This window comes from Bos taurus, chromosome 5 (genome assembly GCF_002263795.3).
Source record: "Bos taurus isolate L1 Dominette 01449 registration number 42190680 breed Hereford chromosome 5, ARS-UCD2.0, whole genome shotgun sequence".
Taxonomy (NCBI): domain Eukaryota; kingdom Metazoa; phylum Chordata; class Mammalia; order Artiodactyla; family Bovidae; genus Bos; species Bos taurus.
In genome coordinates, this window is record NC_037332.1 from 10,618,133 (window position 1) to 10,640,122 (window position 21,990).

Genomic DNA, 21,990 nt, shown 5'->3' on the forward strand with positions numbered 1-21,990 from the left:
ACACGAATTCTCAGATGAAGCTCTTACTAATGTAATGTGGACAGAGAAGTAAGATACCCAAGTGTTGAAAGTGTACATTCATTATATATCTAAGGTTGACTCAATGGTCTAGCCAGTAGACAAGTCACATGAATCTTTCAATACCAAGTATTTCAGTCGATCAGAACTTTATCCATTCACTGTCAAGTTCTCAGAGTTGTTAGATGTTGAATTTACCAAAGATTGATCACTGAATAAATCAGATGTTATTATCAATGAGAAATGACACGTGGAAATAATACGTAGTGCTCTTGGGGAATACTATTATTAACAAACATATGAAAAGTGAAAGTGAAAGTCGCTCAGTCGTGTTCAACTCTTTCTGACCCCATGGACAGTATAGTGAGTCCATGGAATTCTCCAGGCCAGAATACTGGAGTGGGTAGCCTTTCCCTTCTCCAGGGGATCTTCCCAACCCAGGGATCAAACCCAGGTCTCCCACATTGCAGGTGGATTCTTTACCAGCTGAGCCACAAGGGAAGCCCAAGAATACTGGAGTGGGTAGCCTAACCCTTCTCCAGCCGATCTTCCCGACCCAGGAATTGAACCTGGGTCTTCGGCATTGCAGGTGGATTCTTTACCGACTGAGTTATGCTTTGCCTTAAATGATTTTTATATTTAGTTATTGATTTAGCTATAAAGAAAACTCACACATCAACTTTACAATTTGCTGTCTTTCTGTATGTGGGGCCAGAATCAGTTGTACTCAATGGTACCCTGAGAGGATAATGTGGTATATAAGTTGAAACCTGTGATTAGTGAGCATCCTTTGGGAACTCTCTGGGTTTCTTTATATATTCACAAACTTTTTTTCATGTACTTGAAGACTATTCCCAAACGCTAGTGATGTAAACTTGATTAAGTGGGTGATAAATTAGAAAACAGTGACCAAAAACAAGTCAAAAAAAGCAATGTTTTAGATAATTATTTTTAGTAAGTATTTGTGTACTGAAGCAATATTCTTTTCATCTAGATTGTTGGAGTCCCTACAAAAATATAACTTAATTAGAACAATTATAGTTCTATATTTTTATTCATTCTCTTGTAGTTTTGGTATATTTATTCTTTAATAAAGTTTTTAAAGAATCAATTGATACTGAAGTACTAAAAATTGTTCTGAATTTTAACCTACAATGTTGATTTTGATAATCTTAATTTTCCTCATGATTTTTCTTGAAATTTCTCAATAAAATGGCAGATTACTTAGAAATGGTCATATCTATTTTGATATTTTTAATGCATCTCCAGTGAAATTCATTTTATGAACAGTAGTATAGACTTATTCTGTGAAGAATGATATAATCTCTAGTTCATGACTGTCTTGGATTCAGATGGCATCAGTCTAAAAATTGGAAAGCATTCTGCTTATAGAAACTGAAGTTGGGATCTTCAGCCCACATGGATCTGAGGATGTATTCTGTGGTTTTTAACAATCATTTCACTGTTCAATTTTTTAAAAATTGAGCTGCATTCTGTGTATGTATGATGAGTAGTAATGTTCTTATTAAGTCCTAAATTCAACAGCAAAAAAATGAAGGTTGAGAAAAAAGCAGACTCAATTTTCTGCATTTTAAAGAATGTTGAAAATAACAGTGGCTTCAAGCTCTCTGATGGCTGGTTCCCACTACTCATCATTCCTGGTCTCTATCCCAACTCTAAACTGTTTTAAGCACAAGCCCGGCAAACAGGGAGAGCTGAAATGTATTTAAGTTGTGAATTATTGACCTAAAGAAGAAACTATGGATTTTCACTTCCTTGCCTTAAGAGTGAAGAAATGGTGTTTACCAAATCCATGAGAGAAGTCTCAAGAAATGCCACCACCAGAAATGAGAAGTCAACACTGGTATCTTCAACAACATTGCTATCTTACTACCCAGGTGAGTTGTTTTCTTATGCAGCATACTTGTTGATTTATGCATATCTGTTCAGAGGTAAGAGAACTAGATTATGGATATAAAGTGAATTTGATTTACTTAAAATTTCCTATAATTGTACACTTAACATGTATTTTTTCTGGAACCAGTTGGTTCAATATGATCTGTAATTCATCAAAACACAATAACTAAAAGTAAAATTTTATTAAAATATATAATAATTTCTTAGAAATGAGTCTCAGTGAGATTAAGTAATTTCAAAATATTAGTGTATGCAGAGATGACTATGTCATATTTCTTAGTGTTAGAATATTTTTTATATTAGCATTAGAATGCAACAAGTTCACATAAATTGTATTTCAAATTTTTATAGTTGTATGAATCAAAAATGGCTTTTATAAACATTTTGGTTGGAATGACATTATTTTTTAATATAAATATCTCTCAATTATTTGAATTCTTTTTATAAGTAAAAATAACATTATTATCAAAAATTGTTGTTAATAACCTATTTTCTCATAGCTCAATTAGGTCCTCCTTCGATTTTGTCAAAATCTAAACATTTGAAAAACACGGACCAAAAGGACTTATTACCTCATGGTCAAAATCATTTACTTTCTCCATTTCTGGGAAATATATTAGGAATACTAATTATATTCCTAACTATATCAGGAATCATATGAAATTGCTGTAATTATAGGTCAAAAGTGATTGAACACAGAAATTTCATACAATTTAACCTATATCTTAACCTTTCACTCCTCGTCACAGCCTTATGGATAGGTCCTGCTGATGTTCCATTTTAAAGACAAAAACTGAAGTAAGGAGATGTTAAGTCATTTGCCTTAATTTTTCTTGGATAAAAAGCAATAAATTCAGAATGTGAATTCAGGTCATCTTACTCTGGTTTGTTCTGTTATCAACTGAATTAAAAGTTGCTCCTCAGTGTACTCAGAAATATTTGGAAAATAAAAGCATTCTCAATTTCAATACATACTTACCAATATAATATTTTTTGATAAAAGGTTTTTATCTTGCCATATGCTTTAAATAGACTTTAAAAAACTTTGGAGCTGCAGATTTAGCTAAACTTGATTACCAAGCAATTTAATTAGTAAAGTCAGTTCTCATTGTCAAAATAAAAAGCCACTATCATGGAAAGCCTAACTTTATTTTTCTAGTCAAATAAGTATGTCAATACTTATTTTGAAAAGTATTTCAAAACCACTGAGAAATAGAGTGTAGAACATGTAAGATAGCATCCTCTTAAGATAAGATTAATTCATACAATTTTATAATTCATAAAATAAATTTATAAAGCAATATACTATTTCTTATTACTTATTTTTAATAATGCAATGTATTACATAGCTCAGATCATAAGTAATTTATTTACCTAGAAATATTTCCTTGTTAAATCTATGTATACATGTATCAAACTCTGATGCTTGGTCATTTGAATAAATAAAGAATGTGTAAAACCAGAAGGAACTCTATTAATTTTACTAGCTATCATGATCAAACAAACTTATCCTGTATCTAAATGGAGAAACTTCTCTATAGCCAAAACTAACAAGTCTGGCTAGCATTTACTTTTACTTTTTATTAATAGAAGGTAGAAAATATAGTCATTTCATAAGATGAAATAAGAGGAGAATTAAATAATTAAATATCTCACAATATGACTTGACTTGATAAAGTAGATTTTAACCACTTTGAATAATACATACCAAATCGGAAAGAAAGCATAAAGATTTTGCCCATGAGTTTTATCCAGTGTATCTTGAAAATTTTGATAATCTCAAATAATATTCCAATTATGATAAATATTTCAATAATACATACCTAATCTGAAAGAAAGCATAAAGATTTTGCCCATGAGTTTTATCCAGTGTATCTTGAAAATTTTGGTAATCTCAAAAAATATTCCAATTATGTTAAACATATTCCAATTATGATCTACTTCATTAAGCTAGAGTGCTCCAACTCTTCAAAGTATTTTTTCTTTTTTTAGCTAATGATGTTTCCCAAGGATGAGTCTTAAGAACAGCTGAAAAGAACTGCTTATATTTAAATACATGGGGAAAAAAAGCTATTTTCTTTTTTTAATGTTTCTTAACTATGTTATTTGCTTTGCTCTTCTGGAACTACCTCAAAAATTGATGCTGTCTTTGACAATATGAAAAGTTGGAAGAAATAAAATCTTTAAACAGCAATTATCAATACCGATGCCTTTTATTTTTTTAAATTTTATTTTATTTTTAAACTTTAAAATATTGTATTAGTTTTGCCCAACATCGAAATGAATCCGCCACAGGTATACCCGTGCTCCCCATCCTGAACCCTCCTCCCTCCCCCCTCCCTGTACCATCCCTCTGGGTCGTCCCAGTGCACCAGCCCCAAGCATCCAGCATCGTGCATCGAACCTGGACTGGCGACTCGTCTCATACGTGATATTACACACGTTTCAATGCCATTCTCCCAAATCTCCCCACCCTCTCCCTCTGCCTTTTAAACACCAGTTTTTCACTTGTAACACATTATTGAGCTGAGGCATATTAATGTCGTAGGCATTAGTTTCTGCAAAAATTCCCCTGTCAGTAGTAACGTGTTAACAGAAATATCTGCAAGACCGAAAGAGACACACATCCTGAGGTGGTCTGTATTTCCTTGGCTATCCATTTATACTGATTTGTTCTCTTACACCAATATTTTGAAGTCACTTTCTTGGATATCCAGAGAGATTTTTGAGAGGTGTGCCTTTCTTTTGTGAAGCAGGATAGAAGAGATAGGGAGAGGAAAGTGGAAGGGAGGAAACCACCTCAAAGTCTTTTCTACAGTCACCCTCAGCTATATCTGTCTCAGGAAAGAATACATTATTGCTCCATTATTCCTTTTAAAGTCTTGGCATTATAGTGGTTTGCATACTGAGGTTTAAAAACTGCTCCATAGATTATTGTTAAGCCAGTGATTTAAGAAAACTAAAGCTCTCTATTTGTACGCAATGAAGTCTAGAGTGTTCAATAACTGAAAAAATAGATAGATTTGCATGTATGTATACACACATTTTAGATCATCTGATTATTTTTTTTTCATCTGATAGACTATTTTGTCATCATGCAATTGTTTTGTACTTTCCATGTAAATTTGTGTTTCTGGTTTTACTAGACCAAGATATTACCAAATGAGACATATGTGCTGAGTAGAAATTGTAAACATGTGTTTAATATTTAATTATAGTATTTCTCAATCTAGGGTCCACAGACTCTTTGGGATCCACAGAAACATTCTCAACAATCTGCAGGGCCTCAGGTCTGAGAAATTTTGGTTAATGCACTGTCATTAAGAGCTCAGACCATCAGAGTCAATCTCAGATTGCAGCTCTCCCCCTTACCAACTGTGGATCCTTGGGGAAGTTTCCTTTCTTCTCTGAATCTCAGTTTTCTCATCCGTAAAATGACAATGTAAAATGCTCATATCCTCTTAGGTTGAATTAATCAAGATAAATACTTCATTTACCCATAAAATCAATAAGTCAAAAATGCTATTTCAGAACAACAGAGACTTATTATTTGTGTTCTGTGTATAATTAAGTCAAAGTAGTGCACACTGCTTCAGAAATATCTGTACTATTTTTGTTAGCCTTCAGGACCAAATTTTTGGTGTACATTTAAAGAATAAGAAACTTTATATTGCTAAAAATTAATCAGTCTGATAGCTAGCATAAAATTGTGGTTTTCTAATAGAAAATATATTCATTTTATAAGTGCAGATAAGTTGAGGGTTAACTGTAATTGAAATGAGTTTTAACTATCAATACAGCTTTTCATTAAATCAGACTCCCCAGAATTCCAAATTGTGCTTTTTCTACTGATAGGAAATTGTCTTAGCATAAAATATGGAGCTTGTGGGAGAGGAAAACATCAGTAATCATTAACAAAATCATTTCAATGTTTTGTGGGACAGAGGGAATATTTTGGCCCTGTGGTAAGCACTGTATAATTATAATTTAGACTTACATTTCTTATTGCAGAAATGCTGGAAACAAGCAACAAATAGATTTCCTAGCAATATCCAAATCAAAGCTACTCTTATTTAGACCAATTGGTGCATAATTAATGATACTTTAATATGCAGCAAGGTTGAGGATGTTGAGAGGAAAACATGAGACACACTGAATCTTTGGGATTTTCCTCACATCCTCTGTATTATTCAGGTTAGACTACCTACCAAAACAGACTATCCCTAAATCTCAATGTCCTAACACAATAGAGGTTTATTTCTCTCTCATGTTCCATCTAACCTAGGAAATGGTAGACTTCTAGGACATAGATTCCTGTCAGGCAGCTTTAGCATTTTCTAAGGTCTCAGAGTCTTCCACAGAACTTTTGCAGGCAGACAGCAGACGTAAGAAAAAATATCAAGAGTATCTCATCCAAGGGTTTGGGACCTACCTCAGACAGTATGCCTGCGTACATGCTAAGTCGCCTCAGTCGTGCCCAACTCTGTGACCCGAGGACTGTAGCCCACCAGGTTCCTCTGTCCATGGGATTCTGCAGGAAAGAATACTGGCGTGGGTTGCCGTGTCCTCCTCCAGGGGATCTTCCTGACCCAGGTATCAAACCCCATCTAGTACATCTCCTGTACTGGCAGACAGGCTCTTTACTGCTGGCACTACATGGAAAGCCCTTGGATAGTATCAGTTCAGTTCAGTCGCTCAGTCGTGTCCGACTCTTTGCGACCCCATGAATCGCAGCACGCCAGGCCTCCCTGTCCATCACCAACTCCAGAAGTTCACTGAGACTCAGGTCCGTCGAGTTAGTGATGCCATCCAGCCATCTCATCCTCTGTCATCCCCTTCTGCTCCTGCCCCCAATCCCTCCCAGCATCAGAGTCTTTTCCAATGAGTCAACTCTTCACATGAGGTGGCCAAAGTACTGGAGTTTCAGCTTTAGCATCATTCCTTCCAAAGAAATCCCAGGGCTGATCTCCTTCAGAATGGACTGGTTGGATCTCCTTGCAGTCTATGGGACTCTCAAGAGTCTTCTCCAACACCACAGTTCAAAAGCATCAATTCTTCGGCACTCAGCCTTCTTCACAGTCCAACTCTCACATCCATACATGACCATTGGATAAACCATAGCCTTGACTAGACGGACCTTTGTTGGCAAAGTAATGTCTCTGCTTTTGAATATGCTATCTAGTTTGGTCATAACTTTCCTTCCAAGGAGTAAGCGTCTTTTAATTTCACGGCTGCAGTCACCATCTGCAGTGATTTTGGAGCCCCCCAAAATAAAGTCTGACACTGTTTCCACTGTTTCCCCATCTATTTCCCATGAAGTGGTGGGACCGGATGCCATTATCTTCATTTCTGAATGTTGAGCTTTAAGCTAACTTTTTCACTCTCCTCTTTCACTTTCATCAATGGCACCCCACTCCAGTACTCCTGCCTGGAGAATCCCATGGATGGAGGAGCCTGGTGGACTGCAGTCCATGGGGTCGCTAGGAGTCGGACACGACTGAGCGACTTCACTTTAACTTTTCACTTTCATGCATTGGAGGAGGAAATGGCAACCCACTCCAGTGTTCTTGCCTGGAGAATCCCAGGGACGGGGGAGCCTGGTGGGTTGCCATCTATGGGGTTGCACAGAGTCGGACACGACTGAAGCGACTTAGCAACAGCAACAGAGGCTTTTGAGTTCCTCTTCACTTTCTGCCATAAGGGTGGTGTCATCTGCATATCTGAGGTTACTTATATTTCTCCCGGCAATCTTGATTCCAGCTTGTGCTTCCTCCAGTCCAGCGTTTCTCATGATGTATTCTGCATATAAGTTAGATAAGCAGGGTGACAATATACAGCCTTGACGTACTCCTTTTCCTATTTGGAACCAGTCTGCTGTTCCATGTCCAGTTCTAACTGTTGCTTCCTGACCTGCATACAGATTTCTCAAGAGGATAGTATACATCATTCAAAAAAAAGATGAGAACATTGATATTAGTCCCAACTGGATGGGCTCTGCTAATCCTCTATAGAAATTCAGGATTTGGTTTAAATTCAAAAATTCTTATTGATTTTTGTTTCTTTTACAGATGTTTCTGTTACATTCAGAAACTTTTTATTTAATCATAATTGATATTAATTCATTCATTTCTAACTCTGTGAGATTCTAAACAGCCTTGTATACATATGGACTTAATTCTATTGTAAAGAGATTACATCTGTTACAACAAGATCAGTTAAGTAATTGCCAGCTGGTTAAATATGAATGATTTAAAAATCTAATTTCCTAAAAAGAATCCACAAAGATTAAGTACAATTTTCCATAATACTCAAGTAAACAAGCATCAAAGCTCAAGGTTAATAATAAAAATGACAATCATAAAAGTAAAATCTCATAAGAGATCTTCTTGCAAATAAATTACTATATTTATGACAGAAATTTGACATATTATATTTGACATAAATATGACATACTATGTTTAAGACATAAATCTTATGATGACAGGATCTAACAAGAAAGGAACAATACCCAAACCTTGCTAAGTTAAAGGTGTTTGAAGTATAGATATTCTTCATCATCTATTGTACTACTATTTACCAGATATTAAAGCCTGGCCCATTGATTTGCATTTGCAAAATATTTGTATCAAGAACTTTAAGTTTAACTTTAATTCTCTCAATATTCTAGTCACTCAAGTTTGGAGGTGCCATTTACATTTATTTTAATTAATGTACATTAAAAATGTTAGAGATATAGATTTCTTAAAATCTCCACTCCTAAAAATATGTTTACTCTGAGAAAAACTGGGCAAACGCTGTTGGTTAAAAATGGTGATATTTGTTTATCAGCAGATGTAGATTTGCTGTGGTGGTTCAGTTCCTAAGTCATGTCAGACCATTTGTGACCCCATGGACTGCAGCACGCCAGGCTTCACTGTCCTTCAGTGTCTCCTGGAGTTCACTCAAACTCATGTCCATTGAGATGGTGATGATATCCAACCATCTAATCCTCTGTCACCCCCTTCTCCTCCTTCCCTCAATCTTTTCCAGCATCAGAGTCTTTGAGTCAGGTGGCCAAAGTATTGGAGCATCAGCTTCAACATCAGTCCATACAATGAATAGTTAGGGTTGATTTCCTTTAGGATTGACTGGTTTGATCTCCTTGAAGTCCAAATGACTCTCAAGAGTCTTTTCCAGCACCACATTTTGAAAGCATCAATTCTTTGGCACTCAGCATTTTTTATGGGCCAGCTTTCACATCCACACATGACTACTGGGAAAACCATAGCTTTGACTTTACAGACCATTGTCAACAAAGTGATGTCTCTGCTTTTTAATATGCTGTCTAGGTTTGTCATAGCTTTCCTTCCAAGGAGCAAGCGTCTTTTAATTTCATGGCTATAGTCACTGTCCAAAGTGATTTTGGAGCCCCCAAAAGTAAAATCTGTAACTGCTTCCACTTTCCCTCCTTCTATTTGGCTTCCCTTGTGGCTCAGTTGGTAAAGAATCAACCTGCAATGTGGGAGACCTGGATTTGATCCCTGGGTTTGGAAGATCCCCGGGAGAAGGGAATGGCTACCAGCTCCAGTATTCTGGTCTGGAGAATTCCATGGACTGTATAGTCCATGGGTCACAAAGAGATAAACATGAATGAGCAACTTTCATTATTTACCATGAAGTGATGGGACTGGATGCCATGATCTTAGTTTTTTTAGTGTTAAGTTTTAAGCTAGTTTCACTCTCCTCTTTCACCCACATCAAGGGGCTCTTTACTTCCTCTTCACTTTCTGCAATTAGAGTGGTATCATTTGCATATCTGAGGTTGTTGATATTTCACCCAGCCATCTTGATTCCAGATGGTAGTTCATCCAGCCTCTCACTTTTCATAATGTAATCTGCATAAAAGTTAAATAAGCAGGGTGACAATATACAGACAGACTCCTTTCCCAATTTTGAACAATCTGTTGTTCCCATGTTCAGTTCTAACTGTTGCTTTTCCAGATTTCTCAGGAGACAGGTAAGGTGGTCTGGTATTCCTATCTCTTTAAGCATTTTCCACAGTTTGTTGTCATCCATGTGGTCAAAGGCTTTAGCATGGTCAATAAAGCAGAAGCAGATTTTTTTTTCTGGAATTCCCTTGCTTTCTCTATGATCCAAAAAATGTTGCCAATTTGATCTCTGGGTCCTCTGCCTACACATGGTCCTGCAAGAGTTAACTTATAGCTTCACTGATTTATGCAAACCCCTTTATCATGACAAAGCTGGGATCCAAGAAGGGGAGATGTAAGATATCTGGGGCTGAATTTCCAACTCTCAGCTTTCCCACAGTGAAATAACTCATGACCACATGACTCACTGTATGCTTTGGATCGTGTGGTCCATGACCCACTGTTTGTTTGGGTAAAGCATTTACTCATCCAAATACTAGGTGGACTACAATACTTTTACCTACATATTTTCAAACTTTAAAAAATGCAATAATTTTATCATGTCCATAAAACTGTGGAAAACCAAACTTTATACTCACATCAAAGGTGATCATATTTATTTCACTTTAAATATCAATACATGTGAGTCTACTTAGTAATCGAAGTTCTACAGCACTTAACAATATTTTTGTATTTACATTTTACTCTCTAACTCAAAACCTTTTCATTTCTGATTTGATTCTAGTCCAAGCTCTTCATGGCAAATGGATGGGGAAACAATGAAAACAGTGACAGACTTTATTTTCTTGGGCTCCAAAATCACTACAGATGGTTACTGCAGCCATGAAATTAAAAGACACTCCTTGAAAAAATAAAAATAAAAAAAATAAAAGACACTCCTTGGAAGAAAAGTTATGACCAACCTAGACAGCATATTAAAAAGCAGAAATATTACTTTGCTGACAAAGGCCCGTCTAGTCAAAGCTATGGTTTTTCCAGTAGTCATGTATGGATGTGAGAGTTGGACTATAAAGAAAGCTGAATCCCAAAGAATTGGTGCTTTTGAGCTGTGGTGTCAGAGAAGACTCTTGAGAGTCCCTTGCACTTCAAGGAGAACAACCAGTCAATCCTAAAGGAAATCAGTCCTGAATATTCATTGGAAGGACTGATGCTAAAGCTGAAACTCCAATACTTTGGTCACCTGACATGAAGAACTGACTCATTCGAAAAGACCCTGATGCTGGGAAAGATTGAAGGCAGGAGGAGAAAGGGATGACAGAGGTCAAGATGGTTGGATGGCATCACCGACTCAAAGGACATGAGTTTGAGCAAACTCTGGGAGTTGGTGATGGACAGGGAGGCCTGGCATCACAAAGAGTCAGACGTGACTGAGCAACTGAACTGACTGACTGACAAGCTCTTCTAATACTATGAGTTTAGTCTTTAGTAAGGTATTGATTTTTCAGATACCACTCTAATGGGAGAAGTTGAATAGGAAGTAAAGAGCCTTTTGATGAAGGTGAAAAAGCTGGCTTGAATATCAACATTCAAAAAACTAAAATCATGTCATCCAGTCCCATCATTTCATGGCAAATAGAAGTAGGAAAGGTGGAAGCAGTGACAGATTTTATTTTCTTGGGCTCCAAAATCACTTCAGATAGTGACTTCATCAATGAAATTAAAAGACACTTGCTCCTTGGAAGCAAAGCTATGACAAACCTAGACAGCATATTAAAAAGCAGAGACATCACTTTACCAGCAAAGGTCCGGATAGTCAAAGCTACGGTTTCCCCAGTAATTATGTATGGATGTGAGAGTTGGACTATAAAGAAGGCTGAGCACCAAACAATTGATGCTTTTGAATTGTGGTTCTGGAGAAGACTCTTGAGAATCCCTTGGACTTCAAGGAGATCAAGCCAGTCAATCCTAAAAGAAATCAACCCCAAATATTCATTGGATGGACTGATGCTGAAGCTGAAGCTCCAATACTTTGACCACCTGAAGAGCTAACTCATTGGAAAAGACCCTGATGCTGAGAAAGACTGAAGGCAAAAGGAGAAAGAGGAGGCAACGGATAAGATGGTTAGATAGCATCATCCACTCAATGGACATGAATTTGAGCAAACTCTGGGAGATAGGAAAAGGCAGAAAAGCCTGGTATGCTGCAGTCTACAGGGTTGCAAAGTGTTGGACATGACTTAGGAACTGAACAACAACTATTTTTCTGAGGTTTAAATTCCTTGCCTATAAAATAGGGATAAACCTTTCATTTTAACAAGGTTTTGTAAAAAACTTAAATAAGATGAGTGGTAAACTCTTTGTAAACACTATGGGCAAAGCTCAAGAGTGTCTTGCTTTTTCTTTTTTATCCATGGTCTTGAAGTTTTTTTGTCATTTTGATTTTTGACTTTTTATGTGGGTTTTTTTGTTTGTTTGTTTTTTGCCTTATCAATGCACTCACCCATTAACTCAGTTGGCAAATCAGATATGTTCTCCAAAAACACTTACTAAATATCTACTATGTAACAGTACCATGCTACATATCATGGATATCAAGGTAAGCTTGATCCTTACCCTTACAAGACGGAGTTTATTCTGGCAGAGGGTGGAGTGTGATGAGTGCTAAGACAGCGGAAGCAGAGGCATCTCCTGTACTTAGAGCTTCTTGGAAGGGGCAATGTATAAGGAGAGATCTTAAGGCTATGGAGGAATTATCTCAGAAAAAAAAATGTCAGGCAAAACAAAATACTGTGTATTAGCAGAGAAGTATGAGAACCAGTCTTAAAGAAACTAAAAGTCCAGGGAACCACTTGGAGATGTAGTAAGAGATAAGGAAGGGGACCTAAAGAGAGGCGAGGTCATGGAGGGCCTTGTAAGTTAGGTTGAATAATTTTTAGTCTATTTGGATTGCAATGTTGTTGTTCTTCAGTCACCCAGTCATGTCCAACTCTTTGTGACACTATGGACAGCAGCACGCCAGGCCTCCCTATCCCTCACCATCTCTCGAAGTTTGCCCAAGTTTATGTCCATTGCATCAGTGATGCCATCCAACAGTCTTATCCTCTGACACCCTCTTTTCCTTCTGCCCTCAATCTTTCCCAGCATCAGGGACTTTTCCAATGAGTTGGCTGTACGCATCAAGTGACCAAAATACTGGAGCTTCAGCTTCAGCATCAGTCCTTACAATGAATATTCAGGGTTGATCTCCCTTAAGATTGACTGGTCTTATCTTCTTGATGTCCATCCAAGGAGTGGAATAGGCAAATCAAAACATTTTTCCAGTTCCTCTTCTGTCTCTGACCTGCATATCTTGGGTCATAATTTAGCTTTCTCTGGTAGTTCAGACAGTAAAGAACGTGCCTGCAATGCAGGAGACCTAGTTTCGATCTCTGGGTCAGGAAGATCCCTTGGAGAAGGGAATAGCAACCCACTTCAGTATTCTTGCCTAGAGAATCCCACGGACAGAGGAGCCTGTTGGGCTACAGTCCACAGGGTCACAAAGAGTCGGCACACTGAGTGACGAACACTTTTGCTTTTGCTTTAGCATAAAGTCCTCTGTGAGTTTTCTCAGGATACAGTCATGTGTCTGTTGTCACTGCCATAGCATTCAAAAAACTAAGATCATGGCATCCGATCCCATCCCATCATGGCAAATAGATGGGGAAACAATGAGAACAGTGACAGACTTTATTTTCTTCGGCTCTAAAAATCACTGCAGATGGTGACTTCAGCCATGAAATTAAAAGACTCTTGCTCCTAGGAAGAAAATCTATGACAAACTTAGACAGCATATTTAAAAGCAGAGACATCACTTTGCTGACAAATGTCCATATAGTCCAAGCTATGAATTTGAGCAAGCTCCAGGAGTTGGTGATGGCCAGGGAAGCCTGGCATGTGGCAGTCCATGGGGTAGCAGATCGGACACAACTGAGTGACTGAACTGAACCGATTTATTCTGCACACTTAAACATTATATCCTGTTGGGTACAGTTTTCCTTCCTGATTCACGTTATTGGCCTCTTATCACAGCAGATACCATTTTCACATTGACCCTGGGGCTATCTGAAACTTAATGCTTTTACTTGAAGCTTCTGGACCATTCCACCTATCAGTCTCTTTTCTTAGCAGCCCAGGAAGATCCATTTCTCCTTTCTTCAAGGTAATTAATAAAGTATAATGGGGAGTATAACCCTTCAGGAAACTACACTACCACACACACAGAGGTACATGCACACGTATTTAACAAAATTTCAATTTCCTGTGATTTTATAGATAAATTCCATATAATTTAAGTGGCTTAAAAGGCACTAATATTAGGTTGCTGCAAAAGTAATTGAAGTTTTTGCATTGTTGAACTTTGCCATTTGATACTAGAATACATGCTTAAGTGAATGTGGTTATGTTATTTTAATGTATATTTCTTGCTTTATTTTTTTTCCGAATCACTTATTTCTTGATGTTTATTTTATGTTTATTTTAAACTAGGGAAATGACGTTAGATAAAAAGCATATTTGAGCGATTTTCTTATTTGAGTTCAAAATGGGTCATAAAGCAGTGGAGGCAACTGGCAACATCAGCAACACATTTGGCCCAGGAACTGCTAATGAATATACAGTGCAGTGGTCGTTCAAAAAGTTTTGCAAAGGAGATGAGAGCCTTGGAGATGAAGAGCATAGTGGCATGAAAAAGCTGGATAAGTGGGTGCCACATGAGCTGACCACAAATAAAATAACTCATTGTTTTGAAGTGTTGTCTTCTCTTACTCTACACAACAACAATGAGCTTTCTTTATTGGGTTGTGATTTTGATGAAAAGTGTATTTTATATGACAACCAGTGATGACCAGGGTCAGTGGTTGGACTGAGAAGAAGCTCCAAGGCATTTCCCAGAGCCAAAGTTAGTCACTCAATTGTGTATGACTCTTTGTGTCTCCATGGACGATAGCCCACCAGGATCTTCTGTCCATGGGATTCTTCAGGCAAGAATACTGGAGGGGTTGCCATTTACTCCTCCAAGGCAATCTTCCCAACCCAAGGATCTAACCCAGGTCCCCTGCATTGCAGGCAGATTCTTTATCATCTGAGCCACCAGGAAAGCCCAAACTTGCACCAAATAAAGGTCATGATCACTGTTTGGTGGCCTGCTGCTGGTCTGATCCACTACAGCTTTCTGAATCCTGACAAAATAATTACATTTGAGAAGTATGCTCAGCAAATCAATGAGATGCATAGAAAATTGCAATGCCTGCAGCCGGTACTGGTCAACAGAAAGGGCCAAATTCTTCTCCACAACAACACCCTACAGTAAGTTGCACAACCAAAAGGTGAAGCAATTGGGCTAGGAAATTCCTAGCAACCCATATTCACTCATTCACATGACCTCTCACCAACGGACTACCGCTCCTTCAGGCATTTCAACAACTTTTGGCAGCGAAAAGTCTTCCACAATCAGCAGGATTCAGAAAGTACTTTCCAAGAGTTTGCTGAATCCTGAGGCATGGATTTTTATGCTACAGGAATAAACAGACTTATTTGTTGTTGGCAAAAATGTGTTGCTTTTACAACTCCTATTTGTTTAATAAAGATGCATTTGAGCCTAGTTATATTTTATGTCTTTTTTTTTTTTTTTGGAGGCTAATTGCTTTACAATATTGCATTGGTTTTGCCATACATCAACATGAATCCACCACGGGTGTACACGTGTTCCCAATCCTGAACCCCTCTCCCACCTCCCTCCCCAGTTATGATGATTTAAAACTCATGGTTCAAAACTGCAATTACATTTGCACTGACCTAATACGATCTTATAAATCCTGGCCACATCTTCACTCGACAATTAGTAACAACCTCTGTGTTACAGCGAGTACACAGGGGGAAAGTACAACAAGGCTCAAGTGTGTTCCAGACAGAGATTACAACACATGAAAATGGCCAGAGGTGAAGATGAGAAAAGCATAGGCCTATCCGAATCTCTGAAAAAATTACAGCCATTTTTATAAGCTTTTTCTTCTGTCTGGAACACTCTGGCACCTTGTTTCCTGCTCAACCTGTCTGTCCCTGCATTTCTAGCTTAAAAATCATCTCGTTCAAGCAGACTTCTCTGGCTTACCTCCTTCCCCAACTTTTTTCATGTATTATCAAGTGCTTCCATACTCCCACAGCCCTTTTCTTGTAATTGATTATTTTAATTTATTCTTATTAAACTATAAATTCATGACAACAAGAATCTTGCTCCTGTGATATTCCAAGTGGCCAACAGAATGCCTGACATATAGCTGATAACTAAAAATATATATATTGAATGAATGAATGAAAGAACTATCTGTTTAGTGCCAATTATGAATTAAGCATTTTACCAACTGCTTTATCTACACTCTTACTTAAGCTCCCCAGTATTGTTGCCATTTTACACATGAGGAAACTGAGTCTTAGAATAAGAAAGTGAAAGTTGCTCAATCATGTCCGACTCTCTCCAGGCCAGAATACTGGAATGGATAGCCATTCCGTTCTCCAGGGGATCTTCTCAACCCAGGGATCGAACCCAGGTTTCCCACATTGCAGGTGGATTCTTATTAGAATAACAGACTTGTTTCAGATCATACAGCTAGTAAGCAACAGAGTAAGGACTGAAAGCAAGGACTATCTTACTCAAGAAACTGAACTTTCATCCACTCAATTATAACAGTTTTCCCCTTATTTCCTGTTATGTGTGCTTTGTGCTTCAGTTGCTTAGTTGTGTCCAACTCTTTGAGACACCATGGACTATAGCCTGCCAGGCTCCTCTATCCATGGAATTTTCAAGGCAAAAATACTGGAGTGGGTAGCCATTCCCTTCTCCAGCGGATCTTCCGGACCAAGGGATCAAACCTGCATCACTTGCATCTCCTGCATCAGCAAGCAGATTCTTTACCACTAGTGCTACCTATTAAGCTTCTTGGTTCTTTTTCTTAATAAGAGCACAGGTTACAGCTAAGTTTAGAGTTAAAAGAGTTACGCTCCTTTCTCTTAATAAATCTGTTTTGACTGCATATCAATGGTATTATTATTTTTAAATGTTTTCTAACCTATGTTCCATTTTCAAAGAGAAATCTGAAGTGGGTTGCGTTCTTTCCTTGGCAAACTTTTCTGATTGTTATCTTTCTAACTGGAACTGATTAAGCATATTTTTGTGAAACAGAGCAATATTGCCTGCAAATCCCAAATCTCTTAGATCTAGATCTGGCACAAAAATCCTGATCAAATTGCCAAAAGTAAAACTGCAGCAAGTTCAGTTAAATATTCACAGGATTATTTATTTTAAATTGATTTAAAAGTGTACTGCAATAAGTCACTTAAATGTTGCTTTCTAACAATATTTGTGGAGAAACGAGTCAACTTTGGGGTTATCATAACAATCACGAAAATATTTGGTTACCATTCAGTTATATACACCATAACTAAAATCCCTAGGATAGATTTAATTTAGTTTTTACAGTAACCATCTTTACTCTGCTCTACATAGGTATTTTGATTTTCATAGAAATTTAAGAATTTTGTTACATATGTTAATTATAACTTGATTATAATTGTTGGTCTATCTAATTACCACAAATGCACTTACAGTGTGAAGGCTCAAATTTGTTTTGCTTCTATAGAGTCTAATAGAGTGCTACTACACGTAGCATTGTTTGACTCAATGGGCACTGCCCATGAAGTAAGTAACAAACAATACAGAGCAAAAGTTAGTCACTTTTCTATTATTGCTTACCTAATTCTGAAAAGAAGAAATGTGTATGTTTAAGAAAACTGTGTTTTCTGAGTTAAACTTTTAATTCAAATATTGATTATGGTCTAAGTGTCATTCAAAACAGTATTGTTCAATGACAAAATAAAGGTTTAGTTCAGTTCTTAGTGCATCTGATCTCTTAAATTATAAATTACAAAGGAGGCATCTACTTAACTGAGTCTCTGCCTCTTCTGTACTTGTTTATACAAAGTGACTCCTGTTTGTTTTCAGTGTTTTCTCATCACAGAGAACATACATCAAAAAGCATGGTCTTGATAATGTTGTCTGTGATTGTGGTTTCAGTCTGTCTGCCCTCTGATGCCCTCTCTCAGTGCCTACCATCTTACTTGGGTTTCTCTTACCTTAGACGTGGGGTATCTCTTCTGACTTTATTTTTCTGGGCTCCAAAATCACTGCAGATGGTGATTGCAGCCATGAAATTAAAAGACGTTTACTCCTTGGAAGGAAAGTTATGACCAACCTAGATAGCATATTCAAAAGCAGAGACATTACTTTGCCAACAAAGGTCCATCTAGTCAAGGCTATGGTTTTCTCAGTGGTCATGTATCGATGTGAGACTTGGACTGTGAAGAAAGCTAAACACCGAAGAATTGATGCTTTTGAACTGTGATGTTGGAGAAGACTCTTGAGAGTCCCTTGGACTGCAAGGAGATCCAATCAGTCTATTTTAAAGGAGATCAGTCCTGGGTGTCCTTTGGAAGGACTGATGCTAAAGCTGAAATTCCAATACTTTGGCCACCAGATGTGAAGAGATGACTCATTTGAGAAGACCCCGATGCTGGGAAAGATTGAGGGCAGGAGGAGAAGGGGATGACAGAGGATGAGATGGTTGGATGGCATCACCAACTCAATGGACATGGGTTTGGGTGGACTCCAGAAGTTGGTGATGGATAGGGAGGCCAGGCGTGCTGCAATTCATGGGGTTGCAAAGAGTCAGACACTACTGAGTGACTGAACTGAACTGAACCGATAATGTTGAGGAAAATGTTTTTGAGGAAAGAGGTGAGGAATATCTTTAAAATCACTGATCTTTTGTCTAGGTTAGTAGCCTAAGACTTTTGTTAAGCAGGCTGGATATCCTGGGTCTAGAATAGCCATTAAGTGTACTCCAATTTGGAAAATGACTGTCAGTTATGACAGTGAATGAATAAGGGGTAGGGGGCATTTGGCATTATTTAACACCATTAATATTATATACTTTGGGAGGGCGGTGCTAATGCACTCAACTTTTCTTGAGTCTCAGGAAGTCTAGAATGGAGTTTGAGATATTGAAGGTTTAGGGGTTTGTTTGTTTAGGTTTTTAAATTTGTTTTTGCAGGTGAGGAGAATAAAATTTCTTTATAGCTCTCTAATATGGACAAGACAAGAGAATCAGCAAAGGTTGAGAATGGTTGAAGAATTAAGTGCCTGTCTATACAACAGGTAAAACTGGAATACAGAGTCTAGGAGAAAGAGCTTCCTAAAATTGAGTCAGGGTGGGACTCAGTATTAAAATTTTATGAAATACAAACATCATAGATAAAAGGAAACAGTATCCCACTAGCAAACCCCAAGCCACCTCTTTGAAGGCCTTTTGTCATAGACGTAAGGACCAGAATGTGTGTGTGTGCTCAGTCGTGTCCAGCTCTTCACGACCCCATGGACTATAGCCTGAAAGGCTTCTCAGTCCATGGGATTTTCCAGGCAAGAATAGTGGAGTGGTTGCCTTCCCAGCATCTTCATGACCCAGGAATTTAACCCATGTCTCCTTCACTGGCAAGTGGATTCTTCACCACTGAGCCACCTGGGAAGCCCCAAGGACCAGAATAGGAGGCTCCAAATCCCAAAACTTTATAAGCATAAATCAGACACACTTCTATTTTTAAAATCCATCCAGCAGCTCTCAACCACATTCAGATTAAAAATCTAAATTCTTTTCTGTATTCTATAAGGTCCTTTATGATCTAACTCCTCCTGTCTCTAAACAGCATCTCTCCATCCTTTAACATGCTCCAACATCATCTGTTAACTTTCAAACTCCCGTATTCATCAGGCTTGTTCCACCCATGGAGACCCTGCAGGAGTTCTTTCTTTTCTTCTATCGTCCCCCAGATAGTCATATTGGCAATTCCTCCCTATAGATCAGGTCTTCATTTAAATATCACCTCCTAAAAGAATTCACTCACTTGCCTTTTCAGTTCAGTTCAGTCTCAGTCGTGTCCGACTTTTTGCAACCCCATGAACCACAGCATGCCTGGCCTCCCTATCCATCACCAACTCCCAGAGTTCACCCAAACTCATGTCCATTGAGTTGGTGATGCCATCCAACCATCTCATCCTTTGTCGTCCCCTTCTCTGCTTGCCCTCAATCTTTCCCAGCATCATGGTGTTTTCAAATTAGTCAGCTCTTTGCATCAGGTGGCCAATGTATTGGAATTTCAGCTTCAACATCAGTCCCTCCAATGAACACCCACGACTGATTTCTTTTAGGATGGACTGGTTGGATCTCCTTGCAATCCAAGGGACTCTCAAGAGTCTTCTCCAACACCACAGTTCAAAAGCATCAGTTCTTCGGCACTCAGCTTTCTTTATGGTCCAACTCTCATACCCATACATGACTACTGGAAAAACCATAGCCTTGACTAGACAGACCTTAGTTGACAAAGTAATATCTCTGCTTTTTAATATGCTATCTTGATTGGTCATAACTTTCCTTCCAAGGAGTAAGCGTCTTTTAATTTCATGGCTGCAGTCACCATCTGCAGTGATTTTTGAGCCCAAAAAATTAAAGTCTGACACTGTTTCCACTGTTTCCCCATCTATTTCCCATGAAGTGATGGGACCAGATGCCATGATCTTCGTTTTCTGAATGTTGAGCTTTAAGCCAACTTTTTCACTCTCCACTTTCACTTTCATCAAGAGGCTTTTTAGTTCCTCTTCACTTTCTGCCATAAGGGTGGTGTCATCTGCATATCTGAGGTTATTGATATTTCTCCTGGCAGTCTTGATTCCAGCTTGTGCTTCTTCCAGTCCAGCATTTCTCATGATATACTCTGCATCTAAATTAAATAAGCACGGTGACAATATACAGCCTTGATGAACTCCTTTTCCTATTTGGAACCAGTCTGTTGTTCCATGTCCAGTTCTAGCTGTTGCTTCCTGACCTGCATATAGGTTTCTCAAGAGGCAGGTCAGGTGGTCTGGTATTCCCATCTCTTTCAGAATTTCCCACAGTTTATTGTGATCCACTGAGTCAAAGGCTTTGGCATAGTCAATAAAGCAGAAATAGATGTTTTTCTGGAACTCTCTTGTTTTTTCGATGATCCAGGGGATTTTTAAAAATCACAGCCCACATCTTTATCTCAAATAATATTTATGTATTGTGTTATAGTACATGCTAGGTTATTATTTTCTATATCTGATCACTAGAATGTAAACACTATGAGATCTAACAAAAAGTGTCTGTTTTCCATATACTCCTGACATAAATTCATATTCAATAGCTCTCTGGTAAAAGGACTGGAAGGTTATTGTTGAACCATGAAAGACCCTGGGATTCTTTGCCTCTGGAGGAGAAGAATTCAATCCAGTGCCAGTGATGAGGCTTGATTGCTCAGAGCTTTTGTGTCATAGAGTTTTATTAAAGTATAAAAGAGATAGAGAAAGCGTCTGACATAGACATCAGAAGGGGACAGAAAGAATGCCCCCCTGCTAGTCTTCAGCTGGATGTTGTAGAGCTACTAGCAAACTGTTAATTATGGAAAGGAGATGTCTCAAAACTCAGAGTGGCACCAGGCCCCTCACCCACAACATGCATTTTGAGATAACACTGGCACCAGGTGAGTCATTCCGGGCAATAAAACCATTGGCATGAATCTTGAAGAGAGGCAGGTTTCCAAGTAAATATATAGTTTCATTAACATAGATTAGGAGAACAATGATAGGAGTAAAACATACTGGTTTGTTGAGCCCTTATCAGTTCTGAGTCTTCAGTGGAAACAACCTGAAGAAAGACAGAGTCTAGGGTAAATACAAAGTTCATTAACATGGCTTAAGAAGAAAAATATTTCCATAAGAAAAACACATTGGTTAGCTCAAGGTTTGAGAAAAGTTAAGTTCAGGTGGAGTCAGGTGTCATCCTGGCAACACAGAATTTTAACCAAAACCTCTTTTTAAATTTTTATAGAGAAGGGGAAAAATCTAACACTTGTTTGTTTCCTCCTGCCACTTAAGAGAGAGATAAAAAATGTCTGACACTTGCAGCCTATTTCCTCCTTTTGGAGACCCCTGGCCTTCTTGTCTGTTTCCCTCTCAAGACTACCTGAATAAATGAGTTAGATAGTTAGAATAGGAAAAAGGAGTCCAAAATGGTTCTGGCTAAAA

General features: G+C 38.0%; 1 long non-coding RNA gene across 1 annotated transcript in view; it reads right to left on the minus strand.

Annotated features, from left to right (window-relative positions):
- Window positions 1-5,653: 5,653 nt before the first annotated feature.
- LOC132345240 (uncharacterized) overlaps window positions 5,654-21,990 on the minus strand; it is a 47,829-nt gene continuing 31,492 nt past the window's right edge. Inside the window, exon 3 of the long non-coding RNA XR_009494447.1 lies at window positions 5,654-6,466. This is a non-coding gene — a long non-coding RNA (uncharacterized lncRNA). The remainder of the gene's footprint in view (window positions 6,467-21,990) is intronic.